A 26,515-nucleotide genomic window follows, 5' to 3' on the forward strand; every position below is an offset into this window, starting at 1 on the left:
TGCTGTCATCCCTGCCAGTGTTCTTTTCCAATCAATTCTGGCCAACTCTTCTCTCATTGCTCTGTAATTCCCTTTATTCCACTGTAATACTGTTACATCTGACCTTAGCTTTTCCTTCTCAAATTTCAGAGTGAATTTGATCATATTATGATCACTTTCTCCTCAGTGTTCTTTTACATTAAGCTCTCTAATCAATTCTGGTTCATTGTACAACATCCAATCCAGAATAGATGATCGTCTAGTGCGCTCAACCATGAGCTGCTCTAAAAAGCCATCTTGTAGTCACTATAGAAACTCCCCCTCCTGTAATCCAGCACCAACCTGATTTTCCCAATCTACCTGCATATTGAAGCCCCCATGACCATTTTAACATTGCTCTTTTGGTATGCACTTTCTATCTCCCAGTGTAATTTGTAGGCCACATCCTTACTACTGTTTGGGGTCTGTTTGCAACTCCCATCAGGGTCTTTTTACCCTTGCAGTTCCTTAGCTCCACCCACAATGATTCAAAACCTTCCCACCCAATGTCACCTCTTCCTAATGATTTGATTTCATTTTTTTTCCACCACAGAGCAAAGCCGCCCCCTTCTGCCTTCCTGCCTGTCCTTTTGATACAATGTGTATCCTTGGATGTTAAGCTCTCAGCTATAAACTTTCAGCCATGATTTATTGATGCCTACAACACCATACCTGCCAATCTGCAACTGTGCTGCAAGTTCATCTACCTTATTCCGTATACTGTGCGAATTCAGATACAACATCTTCAAACCTGTATTCACCCTTTTTAATTTTTTCCACCTTTTATGTTGTAACTCATCCTGTTGACTGTAATTTTGCCCCATCAACAGCCTCCCCTCACTACACATTGCCTCTGTTTACAAACCAGATACCTCATCTTCAGCACTATTATCCACCTTTCCTCTGATACTTCTTGCATTTAAATATAGGCAGCTCAGGACACTAGTTACACCATGCACAAACTTTTGATTCTTAGCTTTGTTTGAAGTCTTACCAACATCTGCCAACCCAACCTTTCCACTAACTATTCTGGTTCTTTGGATCCTGTCCCCCTGCAACTCTAGTTTAAATCCCACCGTGCAGCATTAACAAAGCTTCCTGCTAGGACCCCTCCAGTTCAGGTGTAAACTGTCCCTTTGGTACAGGTTCCACTTTCCCTGGAAGAGAGCCCAATGATCCAAAAATCTGATGCCCTTCCTCCTACACCAACTCCTTAGCCATGTGTTAAACTGTATAATCTTCCTAGTTCTGGCCTCACTAGCACATAGCACAGGTAGAAATCCCAAGATCACAATCCTGGAGGTCCTGCCCTTTAACATAGCTCCTAACTCCCTGAACTCCCTTTGCAGAACTTTATCCCTCATCTTACCCATGTCATTGGTACCTACGTGGGCCACGACTTCTGGCTGTTCTCCATCCCACTTAAGAATGCTGAGGACTCGATCCAAGGTGTCCCAGGAGGCAACATACCACCTGAGAACCTCAATCTCGCCCACAGGACCTCCTGTCCGTTCCCCTAATGAATCCTCTATCACCACAGCTCGCTTCTTCTCCCCACTTCCCTTCTGAGTCTCAGGGGCAGACTCAGTGCCAGAGACCCAACCACTGTGACTTTCCTCTGTTTGGTCACCCCCCCCCCCCCCCAAAAACAGCATCCAAAGTAACCTGTTGTTAAGGGGGATGGCCACAGGGCTACTCCTCTACACTGGCTCCTTAACCCCTTTTCCCTTCTTGACTGTCACCCAGTTTCCTGTGTCCAAACTTTGGGTGTAATCACCTCTCTATATGTCCTATCTATTACCCCCTCAGCTTCCTGAATGATCTGGAGTTCATCTATTTCCAGCTCCAACTCCTTCACGTGGAGTGTTAGAAGCTGCAGCTGGATGCACTTCTCGCAGTTGTAGTCATTAGGGACACTGCCTTCCCACATCCTGCAAGAGGGACATTCCACTATCCTGCCTGTCATCCCTACTGTCCTAGCTGAGCAGGTATAATGAAGCGAGTGAAAAAAACTTGAGCTTTTCTTTCCTTTGCTTTCTCTGAGTGGAGCCTCTCTTGGCTGAAGCCTCAAGGTCACCAGTCTGACTTTGCCCACTCAAACAACGTCCCCTGCGCTTGCCCCTGCCTCCCTTTAATTTGCTCTCACTAATCAATCCCAAATGCTGCTTGGTCGCTGCTCAAAGCTCTATTACGCTGCCGCAACCATCTCCTGCCTTTTATCCTTGTTCAGTGGACCTGACTGAAGTCCCTTCCTCTCCAACTTCTGATGTCTGGATTGGCCACTGCTCAAAGCTCTATCTGGTATGTTCACCAAAGACACTCACAAATTTCTACAGATCTACCTTGTAGAGCATTCTAACTGGCTGCATCACTGCCTGGTACGGAGGGGCCACTGCACAGGATCAAAAAATGCTGCAGAAAGTTGTAAACTCAGCCAGCTCATTAAGGGCACTTGCCTCCCCAGGATCGAGGACATCTTCAAAAGGCAATGCCTCAAAAAGGCAGCATCCATTATTAAAGAACCCCATCACCGAGGACATGCACTCTTCTCATTGCTACCATCAATTTAACACTATATATATTTCTAACTGCAATTTCTAGTTTTAAAAATTACGTGTTGCAGTATACTGTTGCAGCAAAACAAGATATTTTAAGGCATAGAGCAGTGATATTAAACCTGATTCTGATTCTGAAAATGTCATCCATTCCCTCATGATCTATCAGGAGGAATATTAGAGGAAGTCCAGAGTAGAGGAGGCTGCAACTTTTCTTATAGACCTGAGAGAAGCATTATCTTCTTCCATGATTGCACAGAGTACATTTCCACTGACCTATTCGGTCTTCAACCTCCACCTGAACTAGCGACCTGCAACTCAAGCATTGCTTAAGATCCTGAACAGAATCAGAGTTATATAGCATGGAAATATAGCAAAGGAGTTTGATGAGAGTTGCTATATTGCCGAAGACGCTAGCACATTTCTGTAGACGTATGCTGGAGAGGATTATGACTGGTTGAATCATCACCTAGTATGGAGGCTTCAATGCACAGGATTGAAAAAGGCTCAGCCAGCTCAATCATGGGCACAACCTTTCCCACCATCAAGGATGCCTTCAAAAGGCACTGTCTCAAGAAGGCAGCATCCATCATTAAGGACCCTCACCATTTTATTACTAACATCAGGAATGAGGTACAAGAGTCTGAAGAACCATGCTCAATGTTTTAGGAACAGCTTCTTCTCTTCTGCCAACAGATTTCTGATTGGCCATGAACCCAAGAACACCACCTTGCTATTCCTCTTTTGCACTATCTAACTATCTATCTACCCACTGTAAATTATAAACATGTGATTTTGCAGATGCTGGAAATCCAGAGCAACACACAAAATGCTGGAGGAACGTGTGGATAGTCAGAGGCTTTTTCCCAGGGCTGAAACAGCTAACACAAGAGGACACAGTTTCAAGGTGCTTGGAAGTAGGTACAGGAGACATCAGGGATAAGTTTTTTACGCAGAGAGTGGTGAATGCATGGAATGGGCTACCGGTGATGGTGGTGGAGGCAGATATGATAGGGTCTTTTAAGAGACTCCTGGATAGGTACACGGAGCTTAGAAAAATAGAGGGCTATGGTTAATCTGAGGTAATTTCTAAAGTTAGTACATGCTCGGCACAGAATCTTGGGCTGAAGGGCCTGTATTATGCTGTAGGTTTTCTATGTTCCTAACATCACTGGAGGGGAATAAACAGTCAACTTTTCAGGCTTAGGTGAAGTCCTGATGAAGGGTCTCAGCCCCAAACGTCAACTACTTGTTCCTCTGCCTAACATGTTAAGTTCCTCCAGCATTTTGTGCTATTGTAAATTTTGTTATTTTAATGTCCTGCACTACACCTCGATCACAAAACAACAAATTTCATGACATATGTCAGTGATTCTGATTCTGAAATAGGCCCTTCACTGCACTGAGTCAACACCCAATTGGTAGCTCTAGCAACACAAAAACTTTTATGTCAGGAAATTCAGTTGTGCAGTGATGGAGTTTAGATTGCCTTAACCAAATCACACCGGACCAAATCGTAAAACTCACTGAGATATTTCCAGCCATTCATCACCCTTACAAGCCTGTCAAAACCTTTTGCATCAGCGAGACACACATAATGGATCATTCTGTATGCAAAATTTGGACCATGCTGTCCTGAGGCACCCTCAGGAGTATGCAGTCCTGACCTTACAGCACTAATTAAGAATAGCAAGAAAGTGAGAGGAATAAAAATTGACATTTTGTGATGAAGGGTCTCAGCCCCTAGCATCGACCGTTTAGTTGTTTTCAGAGACGGTGCCCGACCTGCTGAGTTCCTCCAGCACTTTGTGTGTGTTGCTCTACAGTTCCAGCATCTGCCGAATCTCTTGTGTTTATAATTTACTCAGATCATGCTCTTCCCACTCCTTTAGCAATGGGCAGCTCCAACAACATCTCCATTCCTCTGTCTGCCTACTCCCACTCCCAAATAACCATTTCTAATCTCCTCTCCCACTCCTTATGTCTTGCTCCCAAAACTCTTCCCCTGATGCTGGGTGTGATTCCTCCCTCTCCCAGTGCTTCTGGTCAATCCTCCCAATCTCCATGGTCAATCCTCCCTTCCCTTTTCTGCACGGTTGCCTCAATCCCAACCCACCACTGTCCTTCCACATTCAGCAAGGATTTTGATTTTAACCTCACCTCATTTGCAAAGCCAGAGGAAGGGGGTCTCCCTTTCTACACAACACTGAACTTAACAGACATTGACACAGACTGTTCACCTTCCCATGCCCTCTGCTTACTACTTTGCTTCTAAGAATAACAGGTGACATGACCTAATTTCTTACATTCCACACATACACTGTGTCTGGTAATCAGTTACAAATAATATTTCAAGGGTGGTTTTATGTATTCTTTGGCTGTTGTCTGGTTTATTGCGTCTAGGCATTTAATATACTCTGTGATAGTCTATAAAAAAAAGAATGAGCTCAAACTTGGTGTGGTGGCCAATTCTTCAGAGAAATGTTAGAACCCTACATCAAAACAAAACCAGAATTATTTTGAAGACAGCCTCGGAGTTATCCTTGCGGTCTGGTGAATAAAGTTTCCTCAATCGATTATCCTACAGTCAGTTTATCTGTTCTTTATCTTGTGGTACTTATGTGCATATGGTATCTGTGGTGTTGACAACATTCTAGCAGGATTACATCTGAGATAACCCAAGGATTGAAGACGCTACAGAAATGCAAGTTGAAAGTTAATTTATTATCAAAGTATGTATATGTCACCATATACTATCCTGAGATTTGTTTTCTTGCATGCATTTACAGGAAAATAAAGAAATACAATAGAATTTATTAAAAAGTATAAGTAACAATTGAATAAGTTGGGAATTAGTACCAATTTATCATGCTGATAGAGGGACGTCTTGTAGAGGTCATAAAACCTCATTGCTTGAGGATGACATCATATCAAAACAGGCCATTATATTTCTCTTTTGCTTCAGGACCCTCCCAGTGCTGGTACGGAGGATATCTTCTAGGAAGAGATGTCAGAAAGGTCAGCAGTTTATTCTGATTCAAAGTAGATATTGTATCTTCCAAGATGCTGCCTAGATTACAGAACACATCTCCTGAGGAAAGGCTGAGTGAGCTTGGGCTTTTTCCTTTGGAGCGAAGGAAGATGAGAGGTGACTCTACATAAGTGTAGGATTATGAGAGGCATAGATGGAATGGGCAGCCAGCACAGTTCTCCCAAGGCAGCAGTGGTCTATAGCAGAGGACATCATTTTAAGGTGAATGGAGGAAAGTTTAGGGGATATGTCAGAGGTAGGTGTTTTTTTTTTCCTCCACACAGAGAGTGGTTGGTTACTGGAATGTACTGCTGGGATAGTGTCAGAAGCTGATACAATAGGGACATTTAAGAGATTCTTAGGCACAAGGATGTAAGAATAGAGGGTTGAGAGCTGTGTAGGAGGGAAGGACTCAACTGATTGTGGAGTAGGTTTACATAGGTCCATACAACATCGTGGACTGCAGTGTTCATACTGAGCTGTACTGTTTCATGTTCCATATTCTGTGTTTTCCCAGCAATGGGGACAGTTCAGGTGAGCACATTTTGGGATTGGCAGCAATGGCAGACTTCCCTCAACTATCTGAGTTACTGACCTTTCTGGCATTGGCAACATTACCAGCCACAAATTTTTGTAAGAAGGAAAGGCCTTCCCTCCGTGAACATGGTTGGAGCAGCCTATATGCCAAGTACATTTTTATTTATGTTTACTTTTTTGGTGAACTTTCTGTCTTTACATTGTTAAAGCCATAAGGACCCAGTGTAATCTTTGGTGCCTCTCCAAAGGAATCACCCCTCAGTTTGGGGACCACTATTCTAGGGTTCTCCCCAAAAACTTACTGTATGTCCCAAAGACAAGAAACAGACCGTCACTGCCTACCAGGAAGCTGTTTTGAAATCAAGGTTTACTCTGTTCTAACCTCACTTATGATGCCCTATTGCAACCACCATATTAGAGCAGCAGAACTGGAATTGGAATTCGTTTCTTATTGTCACATGTACTGAGGTACAGTGCAAAACTTGCCTTGCATTCTGTCTATACAGATCAAGCCATTACACTTGATCTGTATGGACATACTTGAAGTAGAACAAGTTACAACAATACCAGAATGCAGAATAATGTGCAATAGCTACAGCCGGTAAATAAGGTACAAGATTATAATGAGGTGCAGTACTGTTTAAAAGTCTTAGGCACATATATATGTAGCTAGGGTGCCCAAGACTTTTGCTCAGTACTGTATTTGACAACGTGAAGCAGAGTGTGAGCTTGTAAACGTGGCAGGAGCAAAAGATGTTGGGAATGGCAAGGGTGGAGTGCTGAGGGAAGGGTGTGGGACAGGTGGCAGAGAAGGAGTGCCAGGGGCGGGGAAATGGCGTGGGTGCAGAAACAGCCAGCTCTGAGACACCAGGTTAGGACATTTGATTCCAAACAGTTGGTTTATTGATCATTACAGAATGTCTCTCTGGTGTTTCCCACTCCCCTCTCTTCTCCCTTCCCCTTTTCCCAACCATGATTCCCCTCTCCCTGCCCCCTTCCCACTCTCAGACCACAATAGAGACCCATATCAGAATCAGGTTTATCATCACTCACATACGAAATGAAATTTGTTTTTTTTTGCGGCAGCAGTACAGTACATAAAATTACTACAGTACTGTGCGAATGTCTTGGGCACCCTCATTATATATATGCGCCTAAAACTTTTGCACAGAACTGTAGATTGTGAAGCCAAAAGTCCATCTTATCATACTTTGGAATCATTTAATAATTGTATAAGAGTGGGGTAGTTATGGATCCAGAAAGAATGAGATAAACATTGTCTTATAGCAGTAGGATGGAAGCTATCTTTGAGCCTGGTGGTACATGCCTTCAGGCTTTTGCATCTTCTGCCTGATGGGACAGGGCAGAAGATAGAATGTCTAGGGTGGGTGGGGTCTTTGATTATGCTGGCTGCTTTCTTTGAGGGCTTTCAAGGCCAATGTAGAGATGTCACCGGCAGCTGTAGTTCGGTGAATGTCTCTCTTGAGACCAACAGAAAGCAGTGGGATCACGTTTCATTTAAAGCACAAAATTTAGTCTGACACTCCAGTGAGGTACTGTTGGAAGTGCTGGAATCTGGATAAGTTGAAGCAAGGCTGCTCCCTCAAACAGCAATGTGATTATAAACACAAAATGCTCGAGGAACCCAGCAAGTCAGGCAGCAGCTATGGAGGGGAATAAACAGTCAAAATTTTGGGCTGAGATCATTTATCAGGACTGGAAAGGAAGGGAGCAAAAGCCAGAATAAGAAGGTAAGGGAAGGGAATGAAGGTGAGGGGCGGGGGAGGGAGGTGAAGTAAGAAGCTGGGAGATGTTAGGGGAAGAGGTAGAGGCTCTTTACTTTTAAAGGAGAAGGAATCTGATAGGAGAAGAGGGTGAAGAGGGACCATGGGAAAGAAGAAGGGCACCAAGGAGAGGTGATAGGCAAGTGAGGGGAAGAGAATGGGTAAAAGGGGAGCACAATATCACTCAGAGAGGATAGCCCGTGCAGGAGGTGGCCCTACAAGATGGCGCATCATCTAGTGAGAAATGGCAAGGACAGGAAGAGGAGGCCCAGAGTCAGCAGATAACATCCTGTGGCTGTTTCCTTCTGTTAGAAGGAAGCAAACAACCACTGAATTTATATTTAGCATGGAAAGACGAGCAGAACAGAAGGAATCAATTAGTGTACAAGCAGAGAAAGGCAACAACTTCAGAGAGGGGAAAGAAGACAATTGACTCTTCCTGGCCACAGGGCTGACAACTCCTCTCGATCCTTTCCTGGTCCATTTGCACTTAGATGTGTCCCTGAGTTAGATAGTGGATCTGTCCTGCTGAGACATTCCATGGAATGAGGCCACTGCCAAGCTAGTGACAAACACTTATACATACATTAATGCAATAAAATAGAAGGCGGATTAAGACAATTCTTACCTGCATGTCCAATGCTTTTTTTCAGTCAAGTAACCAGCAGTGAAATATCATGTAAAGCTTGCTCTCCCTCTGACCCAGCATTTTGAGTGTGGTTACAAGTATGATCCACGCTTAGGAGGTACACTCCTGCTGAAGGCACTATCTCCACTCCAACTCATTACTCCCCGGAAAGTCTGGTCGAGCCAGCGATGGAGATATCCCATTGAAAGTCAGGGCAGGGCAAGTTCAATCCAATGTTTCTTGGTAGCAGAAGGTTGTCTTATGAATCAGGTTTAGTAGAATGAAAGGTAATTTCACTGATACAAGCAAGATTTTGAATGGAATTAACAAGGCACATCCCAAGAAGCTGTTTCCTCAGGCTGCGGAGTCTAGAACTGAAGGGAATAGCTTTGGAATAAAGGATCTGCCATTGGAGATGTCAATGTGGAGACATTCCTTAGATGGATGGAATTCTTCACCACTTGAATACTCAAGGCTGATATTAGGACGATTTTAGACATCAAAGAATGCAAGGATAAGGCAGAAAAGTGGAAAAGACAGAGCATCAACCATGATGGAGAAATTCAAAGAGTCACATGGCAATCCTGTTCCTAAATCTTATGTTCCTAGAACCCTAAGCCTTCCAACCTGGGCTCAGGAAGGGATAGGACCTGAGGAGGAGAGGAAGAGAGAGAACGGTAGGCACTGATTCTGATCTTAGCTTGCTTATTAAGATGAATTGAGCCAATTTAGGGTCGCTAACGATTCAGCCCCTCAAAAAAATGTGTGAAACCACCACAGATTAGAGGTTCCAGCACAGAAAAATACACGGAGAAAGACAGCTTTGTGTAGTTACAGCTAGAATCCAACATGCAGCAGTGAGAAGCTTCTTCCACAAGCAAAAATACAATCAGGCTGCTGTCATTGTTGGAAGCCAGCCCTGCTGGACAGCTGCCAAGAATGTGAGGATGTGCTTGAGCACTGCTTTGGATCACGTAATAACACTGTCCTGCTTTTCCAGGCATTAGGGCTAAGAAGATGAAAACAATGAAACAGGCTGCAGGCAAGCCCTCGTCCTCATCTGGTGGAACTCTGCCTGCTCCAAGGCATCAAGAGCTTAAACCTCTCTCCCCTTGAAACATTTAGGACAATTGCCACAACACACAGCTTTCCGAGGAAAACATACACACTGATCTGCTGTGCTACAAATGTGCTTGTGGGTCCAAAACGAGGTCACACAGATGCTGTTTTAAAAGTCAGTTCACAGTATGTAGAGAATTCCAATGTGTACTTCCATTTCTAGTTGCTGCCTGTGCAAAGCAAGCTCTCAAACTTACAGCTGCCAATGCATTCCCAAGAAGAATTTTACTCCATTTGCTAGTGCTGTACTTTTCCTCACAAACCCATCCCTCCCTTCCAACCATGTCTATGTTACTTGTGATTACACAGAAGTGAATTTTTTTTTGTGGAAATGTTGGTGTTTGCATATTTGGTTACTTAAGCTTTGTGAGCTGTTGGCAAAGGCAGCGTAGTTCAAGAGGGGTCTGTTTTAGATCTGGATAGCCTGTAGGTTTGGCATGGTTCAAAAGTTCAAAGTAAATTTATTATCAAAGTGCTTATATGTCACCACATCACCCCCCGGGATTCACTTTTTGCAGGCATTCACAGGAGAACAAGGAAATACAATGGAATCAATGAAAAACTACACACAAAGTCTAACAAACAACCAATGTGCAAAAGACAAACTGTGCAAACACAAGAACAAAAAATAATCATACTGAGAACATGAGATGTAGAGTCCTTGAAAGCGAGCCCATAGGCTGTGTTCAGTGTTGAGGTGAGTGAAGTTATCCATGGTGGTTCAGGAGCCTGATGGTTGAAGGATAAATCCATTGGTGTTTCCATACTATACCATGTGTTTGACAAGTTAAAATGGGGCAGCATTGCTATCACAAAGTACGTTTCAGTGACCAGAATAGGAAAGGTGGAAGTGTGATTTTTCAACAGTCAGATGGCTTACTATCCCAGGACAACATATCTGTCTAGGTACACTACCTGAGGGTTATTGGCATCGCAAGACCCAAGGCATCAATGAGCAGATGAATTCTGATACGGAAATTATTTGCCAAGAAATGCAAGATAGTAATTTGCTTAGTGACAAACAACAGCGTTTGTGTACAAGAAGGGCCAGAGTCACCTCTACTTCCTGAGGAGACCGAGGTCCTTTGGAGTATGCAGGCCTCTCCTTCACATGTTCTGCCAGTCTGTTGTCTCCAGTACAATCTTCTGTGTGGTGGTGTGCTGGGGCAATGGCATCAACACGGGTGATGCCAACAGGCTCAATAAACTGATTAGAAAGGCTGGCTCTGTTATAGGAGTCAAACTGGACACACTGAGGCTGCGGTAGAACAAAGGACTCTACAGAAAATCCTGGCAATTCTGGACAATGTTTCTCACCCTCTGCATGACACCCTGGCTGAACAGAGGAGCATCTTTAGTAATAGACTAAGACAACTGTGCTGCACTAAAGAGCGCGATATGAGGGCATTCTTACCCTCGGCCATTAGGCTCTATAATGAGTCAACCTATAGCTGGGGAAGTGATGGCCCCCTCCTGTTAGGCTGTTTGAGGTAACTTATTTTTTATTCTTTCTTACTTCTCTTCTAATATTTGTATATTTGTATATCTGTGCACTTGTAATGCTACTATAATTTCCTTTGGGATCAATAAAGTATCTATCTACCCATCTAATAGTAATTGTATATGGGTTATTAACATGTGCAGTCAACAAGATGCTTGGCAGTAAAGGCAATTTTCTGTAGGTTGTTTAGAAATCTCATATGTACCAAGGGAGCTAGTTAAACATGATGAGAGTCTGGGACATTTAGTTTAGTTACAGACACTTTTGTTTAGATGAGCTATCAAATGGCTTACTCTTGTGAATTGTCTAGTTTTATGATATAAATAAATATGATTTTTGGTCTACTGCCCCGGTCATTCATCAACATTAGCATGTTTTTTCTTCCCTTGAGAGCTAATAAAAGTTCCAAAAACTTTCTGAGGATAAACTAATGGCAGGAAAAGAACTGAGACCACATTGATCTGCAGTAAGATCTTCTGCTTCACCAATGCCATTCATCAGATGAGGTTAATCAGAACTACGATCTGTTTTCTAAGGGACATCGAAAAGAAAACACACACAAAATAGCTGGAGGAACACAGCAGGTCAGGCAGGATCTATGATAAAGAATAAAGAATTGACATTTTAGGTTGGGTGTCAGCTGGAAACATTAGCTCTTTATTACTTTCCATAGATGCTGCCTAACCTGTTGAGTATCTCCAGCATTTTGTGCAAGTTACTCTGGATTTTCAACATCTGCCAAATCTCTTGTGGTTATATCTAAGATCCAAAGCCACCCATTCAGTATTTCACTGTTGAACCCACTGCCTAATATTCCCATGTCTTGGAATAACACACTTACTGTAAATCTTGGAAACACTCCTAGCATCTCTTAACACACAGAATACGCAATTGCTTCCTGCAGAACACAACAGGATTGTGGGAAACACTAGCATTGATGTTTTCAGCCCAGTAACACGTTGGTAACTTACTGACACAGTATGAATAATCTTCAGCACTTAGTTCAAATCGCACCTCAACAATTGAATGGGAAAAGGTGGCCCAGTATTCTCTCTGGCCAGTTTACTAGGTACCTAATGAAGTGGTTACTGAATGTACAGTATATTTGTGAACTTCTGCTGCGGTATCCCATCCACTTCAAGGTTTGACATGTTGTGCATTCAGAAATGCTCTTCTGCACACCACTGTTGTAACGTGCAGTTATTCGAGATACTGTCACCTTCCTGTCAGCTTAATCTAGTCTGGCCATTCCCCTCTGATCTATCTTGTTAGCAAAGCACTTTCATCCACAGAATTGTCACCCACTGAATGTTTTTTTGTTTTATGCACCATTCTCTGTAAACTCTAGAGATGTTGTATGTGAAAATCCCAGGAGATCAGCAGTTTCTAAAATACTCAAACCACCTCATCTGGCACCAACAATCATTCCACAGTCAAAGTCACTTAGATCACATTTCTTTCCCATTCTGATGTCTGGTCCAAACAACACAACAATTGAACCTCTTGATTATGTCAGAATGTTCTTATACATTGAGTTGCTGCCACATGATTGGCAGATTAGTTATTTGCATTGACAAGCAGGTGTACAGGTTTACCTCATAAAGTGGCCACTGAGTGTAGCCTGTCCCACCTGGACACCCAATGTTAATTAGGGAAGGCAATCTGAAGGCCTTACTCATCTTGCTTAGGTTAACTCCAATCACACCAATGTGGCCGATGCTTAACTGTCATCCAAAATAACCCTGTAAGCCACTCAAGCTAATCTTAATAAGTTCAAAGGATAATTGAGGCTGAGCAGCAAATGCCTGCTATCATTGAATTCTTGTGAATGAATTCAAGAAAAAGGCTAACAGTCATTCTTCCTTCAATTATGAGGGAAAATAGAAATGTCAATTAGGAAAGTACAAGTTTCTCAAGATTAATCAGAAGGTCACGTCTGACGGTCCTAACTCCTTGAGGAGGTGTTTAGGAAGGTCAGCAATGATGGTGTGCCTGATGTAGTTTGCTTATAAGTTCAGCAAGGCTTTTGAAAAATACCCATCTGGACAAAAAATGGACAAAAAATCCATGAAATTCAAGAGAGAGTGAGGCAAATTGGATCCAAGGTTCTGTTGAAAGAAGCAAAAGGGTCAACATTTGATTGTGTGATTAGAAGGTTGATACAAGTAGGATTTCACAGAACACGCTATTTTTGTCCCTTCCATTTATATGCATTACTACATTAACTTGCGTATAGGCCATGATGAAAGAGTTTTGCAGATGACTCAAAAATTGCGTGGCTGACAGCAAGATGCGAACATTTAGTCTATAGGAAGATACAAAGAGTCTGGCCAGTTGGGCAGATAAGTGGCAAAGGGAACTTAATCTTGTGTAATGTGACATGGATCAGTGCTGTTAAAGGGACAAGGGGTGTGGATACAGGACATAGAACAGGTGGGTTGGACCTTGATGCTAGAAAGGAGAGAGAAAAGGGCAAGGATTTTATTGAGGCTTGGGTTCAGTGAGCTATAGGCTGGTAGGGATAGCCAATGCCATAATGGAGCTGGGAATGGGGATGAGCTGGAGACCATGATCAACTCCGAGAAGATTTGAGGCAATGAATGGGGCTGCAGACATTAAGAGACAATGATCCCTTCTCCTGTTCCTTGTAGCAGATATTCCAATGCAAAAATATTCACAGAGGAAGCGACAGCTGATTAATAAAATGTAACAGTGATGTCCCATTAAATCACATGATTCAAGTTTTTAGTATAACATACATTGTGAGCAAATCATGAAGATGATAGATTGTGACCCCCTTGACCCAATGTCTGCCGCTAAGTAATTAAAATGAGCCATGCAGGTTGCTGACATGTGGGAAACAAAGCCCACTTTTGATAATGAGTTATGACAGGAAGTACAGTACCTGGTGAAATTTGCTGATCGACACAAGACAGGAAATGGACACATTTTAAAAATGCTGCAATGCTTTCTCTGCACAATTTACACTTTAAAAGCTGGTACAAGTGGGTCCAATTTCTAGACATTGGCGTCTTCAGATTCAGCAGTTAGGTAATTTTTTCGCCCGTCTCATTCCTTCATCTCTTGTCTTCCAATACCTCTGCAGCAATGTTGGAACCATTCCATCTGTAATTGTAAAGCTTGGCCTCTGGGTGATGCTATATCACTTATAGAGCTTTACCAGAGGCCAAGTTTTGCACTGATCTCTCCAAATGCTTTTTATTTTACAGGACTGGACCAAAACCTAATATTTTTGGCCATAATGGTAAAGCTACAAGCTGAATCATAACCATACAGTCAGAGAATGTAAATTCACCTAAGACTCCCAAGATCTATTGTTAGTTTGGCTGCGTGAATTTACACTTAAATTATGTTTTTTCTTGTGAATGCTGCTTACCTGATGCTATATTCCTGAGATGATGCAACTTTACACCTGTACTTACGCAGACAATAATAAATGCAACTTTGAAAAAGATGTTTGACTGCAACATTCATCTTTAACTCATAGAATATCTCTGGTCAAGAAATTATTTAAAGTGCCTAAACGACTACCACCCAGTGACTCTGATTCTGACATCTACCATCATGAAGTGCTTCAGGAGGCTGGTCATGGCACACATTGACTCCAGCCACCCAGACAACCTCAACCCATTGCAACTCACTCACCACTGCAACACATCTATGGCAGACACCATGTCCACGGTCCTACACTCAACTTTAGATTATCTGGACAGCAAAGACACTTATGTAAGACTACTGTTTCTTCACTATTGCTCTGCCTTCAATACTATAATTCCAAGCAAACTCACCACCAAATCCCAGACCGTGGAGGTCAATCCCTCCCTCTACAACTCGCTCCTTGACTTCCTGACTAACAGACTGCAATTAGTAAGGATAGGCAGCAACATCTCTGCCACGAATATTCTAAACACCGGTGCTCCACAAGGTTGTGTCCTCAACCCCCTGCTCTGCTCCCTGTACACTCATGACTGCTTGGCCAGATTCTGATCCATCTCCATCTACAAGTTTGTAGACAATACCATTGTGATAAGCTGAATCTCAAATAACGATGAATCCGAGAGCAGGAAGGAGACAGAGAGCCTCATGACATGATGTCATGACATCAACCTTTACTCAATGTGAGCAAAACAGAAGAGCTGGTCATTGACTTCAGGAAGGGCTGTTCTTGTCTACATCAATGGTGCTGAGGTTGAGAGGGTTGAGAGCTTCAAGTTCCCAGGAATAAACATACCAACAGCCTGCCCTGTTCCAACCACATAGACATCGTGCCAAGAAATATCATCTGCTTCCTCAGGAGCGAAAGAAATTTGGCATGTCCCTATCAACCTTCACCAATTTTTATTGATGCACCATAGAAAGCATCAAATCTGGATGCATAAGGGTTTAGTATGACAACTGGTCTGCATGTGACGATAAGAAACTGCAGAGTTGTGGACACAGATCAGCACATCACGAAAACTAGCCTAACCTCCATGGATTCTGTCTATACTTCTGCTGCCTCGGTAAAGCAGATAACATATTCAAAGACACCACCCAGCCCAGGCATTCTCTCTTCTCCCCCATCCATTGGGCAGAAGATACAACAGCCTAAGCGCACGTACCACCAGGCTCAAGGAAAGTTTTCACTCCACTCTTATAAGACTATTAAATCATTCCTTAGTACGATAAGTTGAACTCATGACCTCACTGTTTACCTCATCTTATTGTCTACCTGCACTGCACTTTCTCTGTAGCTGTTACACTTCATTCTGCATTGTTTTTGTGTTACCCTGTTCTACTCTGCACTGTGTAACAACCCAATCTGTACGAACAATTTGCAAGACAAGCTTTTCACTGCATCCCGGTACAGGTGACAATAATAAGCCAATGCCAATTGTAAAAGAGGGGAGTTTTATCATCTCATAAACACAAGAAAATCTGCAGATGCTGTAGATCCAGAGCAACACACACAAAATGCTGGAGGAACTCAGCAGGCCAGGCAGCATCTATGGAAATGAATAAACAGATAATTTCCATAGATGCTGCCTGACCAGCCGAATTCCTCCAGCATTTTGTGTATGTTGCTTTAAATTTTATCACCTTTCTTGATTGATTGGTTAATGGCTAAGGAAGATGGGTTATTGATCAGAGAAATTTAAAATTCCTTTTTGGATTCACAAACTTTTAAGACTTGCACTAAGCTAAGGTAATATCTGTGCTTGTCATAATGAGTTCAGAGATCAAAATATTGTAAGTCTGACATATTATTTTGTTGCCTTGACATAGAGTAGCCAATAAATGAATTTGTATGTGTTATGCTGACATAACATACAATTTCCAACAAGTGCCTTTGTAGGGATTGTCATTTTGTTTAATTTACTTTCTAGTAATAGCAGTGTTTACTGCCCATCCCTAAATGTCCTTGAGATAGTTGACAGGAAGTGAGCCACCTTCTGAACCGATGCCATCCTTCCTGTGAGAGTATTTGCACAGTGCCTTTAGGCAGGGAGCCCAAGGTTTATAGATACAGTGAAGGACTGGCAATTTATTTCCCAGTCAGAATACCATGTGACTTGGAGGGAAATCTGCATGTGATGTTGTCATGCATCTTTCGCCCCTGTGCTTTTAGCTGGTGTAAACTGTGGATCTGGGAGGTGCTGCCAGTGTAAGCTGGACTCCTCCACCACTGGCACTCAGCAAATGCAGCGGATTTTATAGATGGGGAAAATACTGCAGCCACTCTGAACTGACGCGGAGAGAATGAATCTGGGAGGTTCCAATCGAGTGGGCTGCTTTGATCCAAGGGGACATTGCTTTGTGGATCCAGACCTGGCTTGCCCACAGAAGGCAAAGGGTGGTTGTAGACGGGTCATATTCTGCATGGAGGTTGGTGACCAGTGGTGTGCCTCAGGGATCTGTTCTGGGACCCTTACTCTTCGTGATTTTTATAAATGACCTGGATGAGGAAGTGGAGGGATGGGTTAGTAAGTTTGCTGATGACACAAAGGTTGGAGGTGTTGTGGATAGTGTGGAGGGTTGTCAAAGGTTACAGCGGGACATTGATAGGATGCAAAACTGGGCTGAGAAGTGGCAGGTGGAATTCAACCCAGATAAGTGTGAAGTGGTTCATTTTGGTAGGTCAAATATGATGGCAGAATGTAGCATTAATGGTAAGACTCTTGGCAGTGTGGAGGATCAAAGTGATCTTGGGGTGCGTGTCCATAGGACACTCAAAGCTGCTGTGCAGGTTGACTCTGTGGTTAAGAAGGCATACGGTGCATTGGCCTTTATCAATCGTGGAATTGAATTTAGGAACCGAGAGGTAATGTTGCAGCTATATAGGACCCTGGTCAGACCCCACTTGGAGTACCGTACTGTGCACAGTTTTGGTCGCCTCACTACAGGAAGGATGTGGAAACCATAGAAAGGGTGCAGAGGAGATTTACAAGGATGTTTAAAAATACAAACATGAGGAAATCTGCAGACGCTGGAATTTCAAGCAACACACATAAAAGTTGCTGGTGAATGCAGAAGGCCAGGCTGCATCTCTAGGAAGAGGTACAGTCGACGTTTGGGGCCGAGACCCTTAGTCAGGACTAACTGAAAGAAGAGCTAGCCCTTGTACCTTTTCCTATAGATGCTGCCTGGCCTGCTGCGTACACCAGCAACTTTTATGTGTGTTGCTTATAAGTATGTTGCCTGGTTTGGGGAACATACCTTATGAGAATAGGTTGAATGAACTCGGCCTTTTCTCCTTGGAGCGACAGAGGATGATAGGTGACCTGATAGAGGTGTACAAGATGATGAGAGGCATTGATCGTGTAGGTAGTCAGAGGCTTTTTCCCAGGGCTGAAATGGCTAGCACGAGAGGGCATAGTTTTAAGGTGCTTGGAAGTAGGTACCGAGGAGATATCAGGGGTAAGTTTTTTTTACACAGAGAGTGGTGAGTGTGTGGAATGGGCTGCCGGTGACGGTGGTGGAGGCGGATGACAGGGTTGTTTAAGAGACTCCTGGATAGGTACATGGAGCTTAGAAAAACAGAGCGCTGTGGGTAACCCAAAGTAATTTCTAAGGTAAGGACATGTTCGGCACAGCTTTGTGGGCCAAAGGGCCTGTATTGTGCTGTAGGTTTTCTATGTTCCTATGAAACTTTTTATTTATTTAAAGACAGATCATAGTAACAGGCTCAATGAGACTGTGCTGACCAATTACACACGTGACCAATTAACCTACTAACCATATACATCCTTGTGGGAGGAAACCAGCGTATCTGGAGGAAACCCATGTGGTCTCCTTACAGACAGCGGAAGGAAGTGAACTCAGGTCGCTGGTGCTGTAATAGTGTTATGCTAATCATTATGCTACCGTGCTGGAGGACTGGAGAACTGGTTCCAGCTAAACTCTCCAATTTCAAGCACAAGATACTAGATAGTGAATTTTGCTGCAATTTCCCAACAGGGAAAATAGCAATAGAGAAAAATAAAATACAAATTGAGTTCAGAAAGGAAAGGAAGAGTTAACTCTGTGGGGAGATTATGAAGGTAAAGCTCCTTGAGATATTTTTGGGAGTTTTTTTTTAACCTAAATTCACAGGGAAAATCCAAAAATACCATCTAATGTGAATGAAATTTGAATTATCTGATCAATATGAATAATGACTCATGTGTTTTTCCTGATCCTTTGATGCAAATGTCCTTTTAATAAATGATCACACAAGAAATTCTTAATTACACCTTTACAAGTGTCCACATGCATACATAATTCCTATGTTTGCATACATTTTATGTAAAGGTTTCCATTGGCAATGTCCATATGCACATTTAGTCATAGCAAACAACAGCACAGAAACAGGCCCTTCAGCCCATCTAGTCCATGCTGATCTGTTTTTTCTGTCTAGCCCCACCTACCTGCTCCAGCACCATTGCCCTCCATGCCTCTCCCATCCAAGTACTTATCCAAATTTTTCTTAAGTGTTACAGTCGAACCCACATCCACCACTTCCGCTGGCAGCTCGTTCCACTCTCTCACCACCTTCTGAGTGAAGAAGTTCCCCTTCAGGTTCCCCTTAAATATTTCACCCTTATTCTATAACCTCCAGCTCCAGTCTCACCCAACCTCACAGGAAAAATCCTGTGTGTATTTACCCTATCTATACCTCTCATAATTTTGCATACCTTTAGATCTCCCCTCATTCTCCTGAGCTTCAGGGATAAAGTCCTAACAGATTTAACATTTCCCTATAACTCAGGTGTTCCAGTCCTGGCAATAATGAGCATTTCTTAGACTAATACAAATATTTAATTAACATGCAGTCCCCAACACCCTCCTGTGGTTAGAGTAGTGTCACCTCTGTAATTATGGCAGGATAATTTACTAGGCTGATTTTTATTACAATTATGGATAATGCAATTTGTAGGGGAAATACTGTATATACAAGAGATAGAACACTTAACTTTCAAAATGTAAACAAAATTACCTACTTACTCTTTACTTCTGTCTTTTCATCTCATTTCAGAATCAGAACTAGAGTGGAATCAAGCCAGTCTTGATTTTAAGGGACACACATAAAAATTGCTGGTGAACGCAGCAGGCCAGGCACATCTATAGGAAGAGGTACAGTCGTTTCGGGCCGGGACGCTGTCCTGACGATGCTGCCTGGCCTGCTGCGTTCACCAGCAATTTTTATGTGTGTTGCTTGAAATTCCAGCATCTGAAGATTTCCTCGTGTTTGATTTTAAGGGACTGCTTAAGGAAAAGATAACTGGCATATACTATGATAAATAAAAGATATGCACACTCTGTGAATACACATCTATGTACATGAGTACATATCAGAATTAGAAGCTGATTTATTATTACTGACGTACATCGTGAAATTTGTTGTTTTGTGGCAGTACAGTGCAAGAGATAAAAATTACTGCAAGTTACATAAAGAAATAAATAGTGCAAAAGATGAATAATGAGGTCATGTTCATGGACCTTTCGGAAATATGATGGAGGAAGAAGCTATTCTTAAATTGTTGAGTGTGGGTTTTTTATACTACCTCCCCGATGGTAGTAATGTGAAGAAGGAATGTCCTGGATGGTGAGGGTCATTAAAGAGGGATACTGCCTTCTTGAGGCACCGCCTCTTGAAGATGCTCTCAATAGCAGGGAGGGTTGTACCGATGCGTGTGTGTGTGCTTGTGTTTATAAACTCAGTTAAAAGTTTGTGAGCACACTAGAAGATTTTCAGAATGAATAGGAAAGCAGGCCAATACGGTTAAGGTCCAAAGGTAGGTCACCACATTGAACTTGCTCTTAGTTAAGGGAAGAACATTGATCGCAATGGTTCTTCATGGTGTGAGAAGCCATTGACAATATGAATACAAAAGCCAAAAAAGCTGCAGATGCTGAAAATTCGACAGAAGCTAAAAGTGCTGAAGATACTCGGCAGGTCTGGCAAATTGATAATCTGTCATGAGATGGAATGCTCATCGATCTGAAACGATTACTCTGTTTCTCCCTTCATACAGGCTGCCTGCCCTGCTGAGCATTCCCAGCATTTCTGCTTTTCAGAGACAGATAAGCTACATTATTCAGTTTAAGATGATGTGAGGACAAAGCTGTAAAATTGCAGTGAGACCAGAACTCTAAAGAAATTTTAGCTGATGAGTGGAGTAAAGTTTAGGAAAGCGCCCGATAAATGAAGTGCATTGATATCTGACTAAGAAACCAGGAAGGAAGGAAAGCCATAAACTTTGTCTTCTTTTCAAGAATCTGGTTAGCATGCCATTTATAGCTTATGTCCTTCTGCAGCCACCTGGATGCCAGTGCATAGCACTCAATCACTGAAGCTATTACAATAAATTTTCATTGGCATCCCTTCGGAAGTTATTTTGGAGTGTTCACTTTGTTAAGGCTAATTTAACTCTTTGGTTACTCATCTCCCTGAGGAGGTAAAATATGTTGAACTCATTATGGACTATGTTTTGTTGTTGAAAGGAATCCTGTACCTAACACTAGAATCACATTAAGATGGGTGAACCTTATTTAAGCTGTCCATTGAAAACTCTGTAAATGCAGAAAGCTCCCTTCGTCTTAGCTTAATATTTATAAGTCAAAGTCAAGTTTATTGTCATTTGCAAAGGTGCCATAAAAAACTTACAGCAGCATCACTGGGACATAGTATCAGATGCACAATATTCACCTAAACTAACATAAATTATACAAAATATATAAAAATACAAGGGGTAATTTTGGGACATGTCACTCTGTGGCTTTGTCCCCAAATGACTGACACACTACGGTGAGTGACTATTTAATTTCCAAGTCTGTCCTCTCACCATGCAGAGCTCCATGCTAGAAACACATTACCCTGATATTAGTACAGTCTAATAGATAGATACTTTATTGATCCCAAAGGAAATTACTGTGTCACAGTAGCATTAGAAGTGCACAGATATACAAATATACAAATTATTAGAAGAACAAAAGAACAAAAAATAAGCTACCTCAAAAAGTCTAACAGGAGGGAGTCATCACTTCCCTGGCTATAGGTTGACTCATTATAGAGCCTAATGGCTGAGGGTAAGAATGACCTCATATAACGCTCTTTGGAGCAGCACTGTTGTCTTTTCTATTACTGAAAGTACTCTGCTGTTCAGCCAAGGTGGCATGCAGAGGGTGAGAGACATTGTCCAGAATTGCCAGGATATTTCGTAGGGCCCTTTGCTCTACCACAGCCTCAGGAAGTAGAGGTGACTCTGGCCCTTCTTGTACACGGCCTCTGTGTTGATGCTTCACTCAAGTCTGTCATCCGGGTGCACTCCCAGGTACTTGTAGGTCCTCACCACATCCACGTCCTCACCATCAATAGTAACAGGGAGCAGTGCAGGGTTAATCTTCCTAAAGTCCATCACTATCTCCTTTGATTTACTGATGTTGAGCTGCAGGCAATTCAGCTTGCACCATTTGACAAAGTCCTCCACCTGGCTCTGTATTCATCCTCCCATCCTCCCTTTATACACCCAACGATTGCCAAGTCATCAGAGAATTTCTGCAGATGACATGACTCAGTGTTTTATCTGAAGTCTGAGGTACACAGGATAAACTGGAAGGGAGCCAATACAGTCCCCTGTGGGGTCCCAGTGCTGCTTATAGCCATGTCTGACACACAGCTCCGAAGCCGCACAAACTGTGGTCTGCCAGTCAGGTACTCCATTATCCAGGATACAATGGAAGTGCCAACCTGCATTGAACGGAGCTTCTCCCCAAGCAATGAGGGCCGTATGGTATTGAAGGCACTTGAGAAATCAAAGAACATGATCATCACAGTGCTGCCCTGCTTATCCAAATGGGAGTAGGCTCTGTTCAGCAGGTAGATGATAGCATTGTCGACTTCAACGTGCTCCGGGTGGGCAAACTGCAGATCGAGCTGATCTGACCTGGGGTCGGAGGTGAGTCAGGACCAGCCTCTCTAGGGTCTTCATGATCTGTGAGGTCAGAGCCACTGGACTGTAGTTACTCAAGACTTTCAGTTGGCCCTTCTTGGGTACTGGGACCATACATGATGTTTTCCACACAGTCAGAACCCTTTCCAGGCTGAGATTCAGATTGAAAATGTACTGGAGAACTCCACACAGCTGCTCAACACACTCCTTCAGGACCTTGGGGTTCACACCATCCGGTCCCAATGCTTTGCCATGTCTGAGTTTCCCCACACCCCTTCTCACCTGCTCAGTAGTGAAGGTGAGTCCATGATGACTGGGCAGTTGGTGGTACGTGGGGCTGGGGGAGGTGAGGATCGGGATGACAGCAGTTGGTACGTGGGGGTGTGGATGGTAGGTTCAGGGCAAGGAGGGGATGTAGACAGTGGTAGCCTGTGTTGTTCATCCACGTGTTGAACTGGAGGAGGGAGGAGGGGAGGCACTGGTGCTAAGGGAACATTGAATGCCTCGGCACCTGGGCTGGTGAGCCTTGATTACCAATGCAACACAAGCAGAACTCTGACTTCGACAGTACTGCATAGTCACTTGCAATTACACTATGAGGTGTTTTTTTTATTGTATTATTCACCTTGTGATGTTTGAGCAGGGACTTTACGTGTTCCTTTTTAGTCTCCAGGTCCAGGGATCTAAGAGACAGACTTAGTTGAAGGAGCTTGAAGTTTTAATAGTGTCAGTAGGGGTGAAATTTCTCTACCCAAGTTTTGCAAAAGAGAAATCAGGTTCATAGTGGGAAGAAAGTTCAAAGTTCAAAGTACATTAATTATCAAAGTATGTATACATTATACAACCCTGAGGTTTGTCTCCTCACAGGCAGCCACAAAACAAAGAAACCCAAAAGAATGCAAAGAAAAGGCCATCAAACACCCAGTGTGTAGAGAGAAAAAAAATTGTGCAAACAATAAAAGTAAGGAAATAGCATTCAGAACAAAAGTGTGTCCATAGACATGGAGCCCAGAGCAGCTGCAGCAGGCCACGACCTCAACCTTGGGTTGCGCAGAACTACTGTATGTTAAACAGCAGTCCTGTACAAAGGTAGATATCATACGCTGAGTGAATATTCGTTATGTCTGTGAACACTTTTTATGTCTTTGCACTGTACTTCTGCCACAAACAACAAATATCATGTCATATGCCAGTGATACTAAGTGGCCAATCTTCAGTCCATGCTAGTATCTTTCCTGTAATACCATGGGCTCTTATCTTGTTTAGCTGAACATGAGGCTGCTAAAAAGGGTGTCCTAAGATGCGGGGAGAAGGCAGGAGAATGGTGTTGAGAGGAAAAATAAATCAGCATGATCGAATGTCAGAGTGGACTCCTTAGGCTGAATGGCCTAATTCTGCTTCTATGTATTATGGTTTTATAATAAACCTGATTCTGGTATTATTTCATTTGTTTAAATGTGGAAAATAATGTCTCACAGTTTTTCTCTGATTTTCAAGAAACTCACCTGAAAGCCTTTGAAAGAAAAGCATTTCTCTGTAATGCATGTACCAAATCTCAGCAATTTACACTCCCTCAGTGTTCACCCCACATTAGTCTCTCACATCACTGCACGTCCAATCACCTTGAGACTCGGTTTAGAAATTTTTAAGACACTAAAAAAAAATAACTCATCCTAATTGGTCAAATTCATAGATAACCATTGCTGCATTGAAAATAGATGAGTAACATAATCTGTGTTCTTAAATGCATCTGTGGGAAACAGACTTAAAGGGAAATTAATTTATGACTTTGAAAAGAAGTATATAAACAGATATGTAGGTAATAGAGAGTACCCCGGTGGCTGTGCCCCTTAACAATAGGTACTCCTGTTTGAGTACTGTTGGGGGAAGACAGCTTACCCGGGGGAAGCGACAGTGGCCGTGCCTCCGGCACAGAGTCTGGCCCTGTAGCTCAGAAGGGTAGGGAAAGGAAGAGGAGGGCAGTTGTAATACGGGACTCGATAGTAAGGGGTCAGATAGGCGATTCTGTGGACGCAGTCCAGAGACCTGGATGGTAGTTTGCCTCCCTGGTGCCAGGGTCCAGGATATCTCTGATCGTGTCCAAGATATCCTGAAGTGGGAGGGTGAGGAGCCAGAGGTCGTGGTACATATAGGTACCAAAGACATAGGTAGGAAAAGGGATGAGGTCCTGAAAGGAGAATATAGGGAGCTAGGAAGGGAGTTGAGAAAAAGGACCGCAAAGGTAGTAATCTCGGGATTACTGCCTGTGCCACGCGACAGTGAGAGTAGGAATGCGATGAGGTGGAGGATAAATGCGTGGCTGAGGGATTGGAGCAGGAGGCAGGGATTCAAGTTTTTGGATCATTGGGACCTCTTTTGGCGCAGGCGTGACCTGTACAAAAAGGACGGGTTGCACTTGAATCCTAGGGGGACCAATATCCTGGCAGGGAGATTAGCGAGGGCTACTGAGGTGACTTTAAACTAGAATGGTTGGGGGGTGGGAATCAAATTAAAGAGGCTAGGCGAGAGGAGGTTAGTTCACTACAGGGGGATGGGAACCAGTGCAGAGAGACAGAGGGGGTGTAAAGTGAGGGTAGAAGCAAAAAGTAGTAAGGAGAAAAGTAAAAGTGGCAGGCCGACAAATCCAGGGCAAGCATCAAAAAGGGCCACTTTTCAACATAATTGTATAAGGGCTAAGAGAGTTGTAAAAGAGCGCCTGAAGACTTTGTGTGTCAATGCAAGGAGCATTCGTAACAAGGTGGATGAATTGAAAGTGCAGATTGTTATTAATGACTATGATATAGTTGGGATCACAGAGACATGGCTCCAGGCTGACCAGGGATGGGAGCTCAACGTTCAGGGATATTCAATATTCAAGAGGGATAGACATGAAAGAAAAGGAGGTGGGGTGGCATTGCTGGTTAAAGAGGAGATTAACGCAATAGAAAGGAAGGACATAAGCCGGGAAGATGTGGAATCGATATGGGTAGAGCTGCATAACACTAAGGGGCAGAAGACGCTGGTGGGAGTTGTGTACAGGCCACCTAACAGTAGTAGTGAGGTCGGGGATGGTATTAAACAGGAAATTAGAAATGTGTGCAATAAAGGAACAGCAGTTATAATGGGTGACTTCAATCTGCATGTAGATTGGGTGAACCAAATTGGTAAAGGTGCTGAGGAAGAGGATTTCTTGGAATGTATGCGGGATGGTTTTTTGAACCAACATGTCGAGGAACCAACTAGAGAGCAGGCTATTCTAGACTGGGTTTTGAGCAATGAGGAAGGGTTAATTAGCAATCTTGTCGTGAGAGGCCCCTTGGGTAAGAGTGACCATAATATGGTGGAATTCTTCATTAAGATGGAGAGTGACATAGTTAATTCAGAAACAAAGGTTCTGAACTTAAAGAGGGGTAACTTTGAAGGTATGAGACATGAATTAGCTAAGATAGACTGGCAAATGACACTTAAAGGATTGACGGTGGATATGCAATGGCAAGCATTTAAAAATTGCATGGATGAACTACAACAATTGTTCATCCCAGTTTGGCAAAAGAATAAATCAAGGAAGGTAGTGCACCCGTGGCTGACAAGAGCAATTAGGGATAGTATCAATTCCAAAGAAGAAGCATACCAATTAGCCAGAAAAAGTGGCTCACCTGAGGACTGGGAGAAATTCAGAGTTCAGCAGAGGAGGACAAAGGGCTTAATTAGGAAGGGGAAAAATGATTATGAGAGAAAACTGGCAGGGAACATAAAAACTGACTGTAAAAGCTTTTATAGATATGTAAAAAGGAAAAGACTGGTAAAGACAAATGTAGGTCCCCTACAGACAGAAACAGGTGAATTGATTATGGGGAGCAAGGACATGGCAGACCAATTGAATAATTACTTTGGTTCTGTCTTCACTAAG

At 43.0% G+C, this 26,515-nt stretch overlaps 1 protein-coding gene across 16 annotated transcripts in view; it reads right to left on the bottom strand.

Moving 5' to 3' along the window:
• Window positions 1-26,515, bottom strand: part of LOC140191785 (thyroid hormone receptor alpha) — a 534,600-nt gene that overhangs the window by 139,976 nt on the left and 368,109 nt on the right. The window contains exon 1 of one of the 16 annotated variants that reach the window (XM_072249535.1): window positions 8,554-9,396. The exons of the other annotated variants lie outside the window; for them this stretch is intronic. The gene's annotated coding sequence lies outside the window, so the exon portion shown is untranslated. Of the gene's footprint in view, window positions 1-8,553; window positions 9,397-26,515 lie in introns of those variants that run through there. 16 annotated transcript variants of the gene reach the window in all.

The sequence above is a fragment of the Mobula birostris genome, chromosome X (genome assembly GCF_030028105.1).
Source record: "Mobula birostris isolate sMobBir1 chromosome X, sMobBir1.hap1, whole genome shotgun sequence".
NCBI lineage: Eukaryota > Metazoa > Chordata > Chondrichthyes > Myliobatiformes > Myliobatidae > Mobula > Mobula birostris.